The following is a 9,849-nucleotide window of genomic DNA, read 5'->3' as shown; positions in this document are numbered from 1 at the left end:
AAAAGTCTTCAGAGGTCATCTAGTCCAATTGTACCTGATGAAGAACCCCTTTACAAGGGGCAGGTAAGTGGCACCAGCCATGAAGTCAGGAGGACCTGAGTTCAAGCACCACCTCAGAACAGATACTTGACACTTAGGGCAAGTCACTCAACCCCAATTGCCTTTTTAAAAAAAAAAAAAAGAATCCCTTTGCAACCTTGCTGACAAGGGGCTAATTCAGTATCTGCTTAAAGACACTTGGTGAGAGGGATCCCATCACCTCCTAAACCTGCCCATTCCCCTAAATCCAGGCTTTGATAAAGCCCATTGTGATTCAAATAGAGCTACCTGACGATGCCTGTAAACCCAAATCACTCTGGCTTTCACTTATTGGCCAATAATAGATCCCAACCCAAGCCTCATTTGCCCATTGTTTGAGTTTTGATGCCTCAAAGTGAGCATAAATAGCAATTGTTTAGGCTCTGGCCAAAAACTCTAAAGGTCTTCCCCTCCCAGACTGATTTTTTATGAAGACAAGCTAGGTCTTTTGCCTCATTTTTACATCTTTACCTCAATTCTTACCTACTCTTTAATTATTAAATGGGCATTGTCTCAGAAAATTGAGACCTGGGAAAAACCTTACCTTAAAAAGACCATTGCTTCCCACTGTATCAGGGCCACCACTAGCAGTCTTTTTTTTTCTTTTAATTGGAAAACATGAAATTAAAGGTTCATTTTTCTCAAAGTTCCAGGAAAAGAGAGAACTCCCAAAGTGTTGATTGAGAACCTTCTAAATCCTTTCCAAGGCCAGGAGAGCTGTCTGCTCTCTCCCCACAGAACATCTGCAGCCTCCAGGGACCCAACTCACCCTCCTTCCTTCTCTCCCTGCACCCACCCAGATAGGCTAGTTCCCTTTTCTCTCAAAGGGTGCATAGTTTAGGACTCTGGGACATTTCCAGTGGGCAGTCTTGTCCTTTAAGCCAACAGCCCACTGCCACGGGCACTCGAAGCCTTTCTCCCCAACCCTAAGGCAGAGGCCACAGAGCTGGCATTGTTTTTACTGCCTCAAGATTGGGCAGCCAACAGATGACCCTTAGCACAAGTCAAAGCCCAATGTGGAGAGAGGCTGAAGAAGCCTGAGAAAGAGGACAAACCCAAAGCAAGAAAGGTAGTTGGAGGGAGTAGGAGGGCAGGGAGAAAAGAAGAGGAAGAGTTTGAGAGCCTTATCATGCAGCTTTCTTTGGGCAGAAGAGTGTTGGAACTTCTCCTACAGCTCCAACACTCTAAGGAGTTCTTCAAATATACTAAGATCTAAGCAAAACAGAAGAGCTCTGCCCTGGCCTGAGGGAAAAGGTGGCTAAAGGGAAGAGAGAAGGAAACTAGACCCTTCTTCTCATCTGAGGAGATGGGAGATATGTTATCCCCTCACATGGCTGCCAGTCCCACAGAGGACAACACATTAAGAACCTAGACAACTACTCCAGACTGGTAGAGCTGAGGAATTTTCAGACCTTTCCCTAGGTCTCCCTACATGAAGTATTGGATTCCATTCCAGGTGTGCTACATAAGCAGGAAGACAAGAACAAACTTGGGCATGTGGATCAGAGTTGGTCCTAGGCCCAGGGACTTTACAAGCTCCAAGTGAGACTCAAAATTCCCAGGGAGCAACAAGGCTGTCATTCCAAAAAGGGATACTCCTGCACTCAAGGCAATACCAGTGCCTCAGTGGGTAATGGACATCATCATAGGCAGAGACCAGCTGTAAATGCGATGTGCTATGACAAAGGATGCTTTGAATTGATGTTCTTGTCCCAGAAATGCTCCATCTCTTCCTTAGCTGTTGTTCCCAAAGGGATAGCATTTTTGACACAGAGCTTGGGGCTTAGGTGAGCACTGAGGTAATGATGGTCAGCATATGTCAACAGGAGAGCAGCCATCTTTCGGATCTCAACTGGGTGGAGATCATCACCAGCAGTCTTGACCTATGACTTACCGCTGGACTCCAATGACTTTGGAGGAGAGAGTGAGGCTGATGACATTGCACAGCTCAGCCTTACTTAAATCTAATTCATTTGCAAGTCAAGACATCACCCTCCTGATGTCACTGGTCCTCTTCAAGAATGAAGCACAAACAACAAAACTCTTTAGGGCAACTCTAAATTGTTAGCAATTTTTTCCTTCCATCCAGCTGAAATCAAACTCTCTACAATTTTCAGCTAATGTTCCTAGTTCTGCCTTTGAAGGCCAAACAGAATGGTATCTCTTTTCCATGGGATAGCCCTCCAAATACTTAAGTATTGCTATTATGTTCCAACTTGCCAAGCATTCTTTTCTCCAAGATAAACATCCCCCATTCCTTCAACCAATCCCCACAGGGCATGGCCTCCAGGCTCTCATCATCCTGTAGACCATGCTCGTGACTTATTTGTGTCCTTCCTAAAATATGACCCCCATTCCCAAACTGAACACAATTCTTTGGGGGTGGGATGAACAGAGCAGAGTAGACCCCTTCCCTTGTTCTGAAAACTAGGCCACTCATATGAACTTCTTTAGCTTCAATATCAATGTCACTGTTTCCTATTGACCTTCCAGTCCACTAAAAACCCTAGATCTTCTTCATAAGAACAGTTGCTCAGCAATGCTCCCTGACCCTGTACATATTATGTTGATTTTAGAAACTCACATCAGAGTGTACATTTATCCCCCTTAAATTTCACTGGATTAGATTTGGTCCACCATTCTTGCCTGTTGAGATCTTACTATATCCTGATTTGATTGCCCATTGCTTTCACTATTCTACCTTTGTGTTTTCTGCAGATGTAACAAGCTTACCTTTTATGATTTCATGTAATTTATTAATGGAAATGTTGGAGAGTACAAGACCAAAGACAAATCTCTCCACTTTCTCTGTCAGCGATCTCATCGGCTCCAATCCCAAATCTCTATTTCCAGACCCAGTCCAGTGCCACCAATGGCTTTGCTGGATGTTTCCAACTGGATATCCTATAGGTAATTAAAACTCAAAATGTTTCAAACAGAATTTATGATCTCAAAAAAAAAATCCTTTCCTGACAACTTTCCTATTTCTATCAAAGGTTCCACCATTATTCCAGTACCCAGGTTCACACCATCAAAGTCATCCTTAATTTTGCCCCATCCCTTCTCACTCATCTTTCATCAATTGCCAAGTCTTGCCGATTCTACCTCCACAACATCTCTTGCTTCTGTTCCTTCTCTGCCTTCACACAGCCACTACCCGCAGTGTAGTCCTCATCAGTTCTCACCGGAACAACTTCAGTAGCCTGCCACTGGGTCCCCTCATTTCCAGTCTCTCCCTTCACCAATCTATCATTCATACACCTGCCAAATTAATATTCTTAAAGGGCATGTTCTTGGGTCATATCTCATTCCCATGTGACATTGAAAATAAATGTGAAATTGATATTACTTGTTCTGATGAGGGACAACAGATGGAAAGATGACATACCTACAGAATAATAACCAGAGGAAGCCCTCACCCATACTGAATGTTCGTTCTATGGAGAATTTCAAGAAATATATGGAAAGCAATTTCACAGAACGAGTGGGAGTGGTCTGCTGTCTTCACCAGTAGAGGGAGTGCCCACACCAGTGATATCAAGTTCCATTGCCATAGTGAAGTATTATTGTGGATGGCAAATTTATTTATTTCTTGTTCTTGATAAGCCCAGATTTCAGAGAGGGTGATAGAAGTTTAATTTAGCCAGCAGGAAAGCTTACAAAAGCAATACTGAATTGATTTTTTAATACATTTTATTTTAATGGCCATTGACAAGTGCTAGTATTCAAACATATAAACAAGAGGAAAGGAAAAGTCAATCAAGAAAGAGCAAAATAAAATGAGAAAACTGAACAAGCAAAGCAAAATAACAATGGGGTCTAAATGACTGTGCACAATGGAGAAGCTGCCTGACATTCTTAGCAAGTAGAATGTTACTGTCAGGAGGACCTAGGTTCAAATTCCACCTCAGTTTCCTCCTCTGTAAAATGGAGGCTCAGAGGCCATGTTTTTCAACCCTTATATTTTACAAATGAGGAAACTAAGGTCCAAGGATATAAAGGGACTTATCCAAGGTCACACGAGTGACCGCAATCCCCTGACTCCAGAGTCAGTTCTCTGGCATTCTATCACACAGACATCTTTGCAACTGAACAGACTTAACAGACACAAAGCACTTTTTCAGGCTTTAAAAGCACTATAGAAATGCCAAGGTTTTTTTTTAATGTTTCCATGAGTTTCTATTTTGTTATTGTTTTACTTCCTTTTGTTGTCTTTACCAGATGTGTAATTTCCTTAACTAGGGAACTTCTCTTGGGAAAACTCTCTCTACCGACACAGTCGGTAACTTCAAGTCTCAGAGAATTACCTGAGTAGCTGAAATTAGGTGACTTGTCCAGGGTCACACAGCTTAACTATGCCAGAAAGGGAACTTAAACTCAGGTCTTCCAGAATCTGATAATGTCTCTTTCTCCGGTATTGAGAATGCTGCTTCTCAGTTTTTGTTATTTAGCACTTGTTAAGCCCAAAATACAAGGGAGTGGGGGGAGTCCTGAATCATTAACAGACACTTCTGATCCCTTTTGAACATCTCTTCTGCATATTAACATTTTTTTTGCAGAAAACACCAATTTTAAAGATGTTTTAAGAGACCATTGAAAAAACATAGCTAACTCATCCCAACCATTTGTCCTAGAAACTACCTAGAAAGTATGGAAAGGCAATAGCATCATTAGTGAAGGCTGAGTGTTTTTTGTATCTGTTGAGAATAGCTGGCGAATAGTGTGAGTTGCTGGGTCCTAAGGTATCCAGGTCCTCTTCCTTTCTCAACCAACAAGACTGGGGACTCAGTATCCTGGTGCCCCCTTCTGGTTTCAAAAGGCTACTTCTTCTTCTTCTTGTAGAATCAATCTTTTCCCATACAAGCAAGGATAAAGACCTTTTCTTTTCTCCCAGATACTAGAAGGCACACCACATTTTATTTTAGCTTTTATGGGGTGGGAGGAGGGAGGGTTTAATAATTTGGCACTCTGCACATACAGGCTTAACATAACAAAGGGATCTTTTTATAGGCTTACCAACGTCTTATCAGTTTCTGACCCTATGTGCAAATGTCATCATGAAAACTGGGTCATACTTCTTCTCAGTCTTTCTGTCTAACCTAGTCCTTTCTTCCACATCAGCAAGAAGGTATACGAAAAGGCATACTGACTCACAAATTAGGAAGACTGGGTTCTAGTCCCATTTCATCATGTGGCCTTAAGTAAGTCACTTTTCTGCCCCCTCCCCAACAAAAGGAGGAGGTTGAAGTAGATAATCTCTGTTATAGGGTCCAAATTACAGATTACTTATTCCAATTATTTACTATTTTCAAGCATAGACAACAGACATATGGTCAGTCTGTCAACATGGGCTTTATTGGCAATAGTCTTAATTGAGGAGGAGAGAAAGGAAGGAAGGAAGGAAGGAAGGAAGGAAGGAAGGAAGGAAGGAAGGAAGGAAGGAAGGAAGGAAGGAAGGAAGGAAGGAAGGAAAGGAGGGAGGGAGGGAGGGAGGGAGGAAGAAAGAAAGAAAGAAAGAAAGAAAGAAAGAAAGAAAGAAAGAAAGAAAGAAAGAAAGAAAGAAAGAAAGAAAGAAATACAAAGAGAGAGAAAAGGGAAGGAGGGAGGAAGGAAAGTAGAAAGGAGGGAGGGAATGAAGGAAGGGGAAGAAAGAGAAAGCCAGAGGAAGGAAGGAAGGAAGGAGAAGAAAGAGGAAGAAAGAGAAAGAAAGGAAGAAAGAAAGAAAAAGAGAATAAAAACAATGACAGTGACTATATGATAACAATGTGGATAGCAACAACACCCACCCAAGGTCACCTCCATAATAGGATGATGCATTGGAGAACTTCAGCAGAGAATATTTCTTCACTCTGCCTGTGTGTAATTTCAGTGGTGCAGAGAAAGACTCATGAGGAAACTCCTTCCATCAAGTTCTGCAACTTCTAGTTTTAAGCAAGTTACCTGGGGCACTGTGAGATTAAGCTTCTTACCCACTGCCAGAACTCAGTTCTTCCTAATGTGGAGGGCAGCTCCCTTTCCACTTCCAGGAGTAGGGAATCTATGGCTTCGAGGCCCCATGTGGCCCTCTAAGTCCTCAAGTGCAGCCCCATATATGGCCTCGAGGCTGCAGGTTCGCCTCCCCTGGGCTATACTGCTTCTAGGGGAAGCTTGAAATTCCATTGTTCCTTCAAGGCTTCTCTCCAGAGCCACTCTCCAGACCCTCCTCCAAATTTTACCTTGCATTTAGTTTGCATATATTTTCTATTTACTTCTCTGTTTACTAATTGTTCCCCACTGCCAACAGAAAGTTAGTTCAGTGAGGACAGGTTCTGTTCCATTTTTGTCTTTTTATCCTTAATGCCTAGTAGCATTCCTGTACATCTGTTATGTACATGAATTAATGAGATATATCATAGATACAAACAAGCCAGTATTCATCATTATTATTATAAAGAATTTCCCCACCGTATGCTATTCCTCCTTGGCATAACCAGCAAAAGGACTGCCATTTTTGAAGACTCCAATGATTTTTACAAGTGCCATTTCTTTTACATCTGCAGGCTTATACTCTGATAAGACTATGCCTTAAGGTCTGTGTTTATTGCTTAATTGGTATTAGATGCACTACACAAAAGCCATGAAGAAAATACCAAACATACTCCACGCCATGGGGTATTTCCATTCATTTTTTAAATTGATGAAATTAGTTTGCCTTGGAATGAGATATCGATGACTGATCTAAAAGTTGTCAAGAGGAACGATCATAGAGCTAGAACTAGAAGGGACCCTAGAGACCATAGGGTCCAAGCCTCTCATTTTAGAGATGAGGAAACTGAGACCTGGGAACGTAAATGTCTTGTCCCTTGCAAGGAACGTCAGAAGTCGGATTTGAACCGAGGGCCTCCAGCTCCTGTGCATTATTCTCTCCATTACACCATGAAAGCATTTATAAAGAAAAAGGGATATATTGTTATACCGAGAAATTAGCGAGTTGATCACCCAGGCTAATTTTAAATTGTGGACTTTATTATATTAGCGCACAGCTGCCAGGGGTATTCACAACCAAATCAAGCAGCCCCCATCAGGGGTTGAGCTAGGGTTTATATAAGGAGTATACAGGACAGGGAGGGGGATGGATCTTTGAAGTCTGGCAAGAGGAAGAGTTTTTTGGGGGGGCATGCTGGTCAAGGACACCCCTCTCCCTCTGTCTAGATATGATAATGCTCTGCAAACTTTCTCACAATGGAGGCTTCCAGAGATATGATCTGAGGGCTGTGGTCTGAGCAGCCAGATAAGGGTCTTGCTAAGGAATTTGGAGGTTTCCATGGCCTAAAGGGTTCTACTACCTAAATGGTAAAATAATGTTCTGCATTACAATATGATGTGAATTTCTTATTTGTTGGTCCATGCTTACTTATATTCTTGCTATTTCACACACAGTCCTTAGTGTGTGTGTGTACATGTGTGTGTGTGTGTCTGTGTGTGTGTGTGTGTGTGTGTGTGTGTGTGTGTACATCCCCACTCTTCTCCACCTATCCAAATCCTATCCTACTTATCATGGTCCAGCTGAATCTTATCTTTCATTCATATTTTAACATTTTGATGGATTTACGATTGCATCTATGTAGACACACCTTCCAATGGTTCAGATCATGCCCATTCATGCCTCTGCATCCTGTGTGAAAATCCAGTGTGGGGTGGGCACACAGTCCCTACCCTGGATAGTAAGGGAGCATGCAGGCTACCCACGACTTCTCTCTCGCACTGTTATCTCCCAACCTCCATTTCTAGTCATGCAACTCTAATGATGCCCTTTATGCTAATCATGTCATTCCCCTACTCATTAAACTCCACTGGCTCCCTATTGCTCACAAGATACAAAAATCTTTGGCATTTAAAGTCCTTCTGAGTCTGGATCCAAACCAATCTAAGGTTATGACACATTGCTCCCCTTTACACACTCTTCAGTCCAGCCAAACTGGGGTTCTTCACAGTTCTTCACATCTAACATCTTTTCTCCTATCTCCATGCCTTGAGGAAGTTGTCTTCCATAATTAGACTTTACTCCATCTTCACCTTGAGCCCTCAGAATTCTTAGTTTGCTATATGACTCAACTAAAGCACCATTCTTAACATACAGCCTTTTCTGAACCCTGCTAGTGGGAGGGAGGGAGGAAGGAAGGAAGGAACAACTGGGGTGGGTGGAAAGCACAGACATGTCTAAAGTATACTGGAAATTAATAAAAATATAATGGAAAAGTATCAAAATAGCACAAGGAAATATAATAATAATAAAAATTAAAATTTTATATAGTGTTTATTATGTGCTAAGCACTTTACAATAATTATCTCATTTGATCCTCACAACAATCTTGCAAATTAGGTGCTATTTTACAGTTGAAGAAACTGAGTCAAATGGAGGTTAAGTGACTTGTCAGGGTCATGTAGCTAGTATCTATCTGAGGCGAAATTTGAACTTGGCTTTTCCTGGCCTTCTAGCCATTTAGCTGCACAAATATCCATGGCATGTATGTGGCTCTTACTTATTCATCTTCACTGAGGGAGATAGGAAAGGAAAGGAAATTAACTAAAACTACCATCCAAAATTTAGAACAATCAGACTTTTAATGGTTTACAGGCAAACCTGCCCAGTGCAAGTAAGGGAACTGGACCAGCAATCTCCCTCGATACCTTCTTTTCCTATGATGTTATCATAACGTAGCCCTGTATTGGGACCAATTTTACCATGTGGACCAGTCGGATTCGCCAGCCAGGTGGGGAGCTAGCCAGTACTCTGAGGCAAAATCCGGAGCTGCCAAGGCCCTCAGGGAGTCTGTTTTCAGCTGGGCTCACAGTTTTGCTTGCAGTTTTCGCTAGTAGCAGTGAGGAAGAGCAGTTTCCCGTGATTGGGAAACACCAGCAGAATGGGGCTGCTGCTGGCAGATGGAGACAGGAACTGAGGGTGATTCACTACACGTTGGCAGTCATGCCTGGCAGGACTTTGAGGAGAGAAGCTGTTGCTGGACAATAGAGAGGGCCAACCTTCGAGGAGAGAAGCTGCTAACTCTCTCTGGGAGAACTGAGAAAGGCTTAATTCCCTCTGCCCCTTTACCTGAGGAGGGGGGCATTCACTCAGAAACTTTCTCCCTCTGGTATTTGAGTTGCTTACAACTTTTGGTTTCAATATAGCCCAATTGTTGGTTACAATTTAGCCTTTTGATATGCAACTATGATGGCATCAGTTTTGTGATAGGGTGCTGTCATTCACTGTGAACAGAACGGAGCTGAGAGGGAAGGAGTGAATGGCAATTATTGATACTGAGAGGAAAACAGAAAACGGATGCTATGCCTGGAATTGGTGGAGCTGCAGAAGAAGGCTTCTCCCCACATTCATTTGGGGGCTTGAACCACGTGGTTCAGTCAGTCAAGAGGCACTTATGGAGTATCTACAGTGCCAGGCACTGGGCTAAGTGCTATGGATACAAAGAAAGACAATGGACAGTCCCTGCCCTCAAGGATTTCACAGTCTAATGGGGAAGACAACATGCATCTATGTACAAACAAGCTATATACAGAATAAATAGAAAGGTGCTAGAATTAAGAGGGACTGGGGAAGGTTTCCTGTAGAAAGCAGGATTTTAGCTGGGACCTGAAGAAAGCCAGGGAAGCCAGAAGGCAGAGAGGAAGAGGAAGAGCATTCCAGGCATGTGACACAAAAATGGCAACAGTTAAGGGAAGGAATATTTTTTTTCAAGGAAAAGCAGGAAGGCCCATGTCACTGGATGATGAACG

At 42.5% G+C, this 9,849-nt stretch overlaps 1 pseudogene; it reads right to left on the bottom strand.

Moving 5' to 3' along the window:
• Positions 1 to 1,404: 1,404 nt before the first annotated feature.
• LOC110222515 (succinate dehydrogenase cytochrome b560 subunit, mitochondrial-like) lies at positions 1,405 to 1,916 on the bottom strand (annotated as a pseudogene).
• Positions 1,917 to 9,849: the final 7,933 nt, after the last annotated feature.

Source organism: Phascolarctos cinereus, unplaced genomic scaffold, assembly GCF_003287225.1.
Source record: "Phascolarctos cinereus isolate Bilbo 61053 unplaced genomic scaffold, phaCin_HiC Scaffold_4;HRSCAF=312, whole genome shotgun sequence".
Classification (NCBI taxonomy): domain Eukaryota; kingdom Metazoa; phylum Chordata; class Mammalia; order Diprotodontia; family Phascolarctidae; genus Phascolarctos; species Phascolarctos cinereus.
This window is presented reverse-complemented; position numbering and strand designations above follow the sequence as displayed.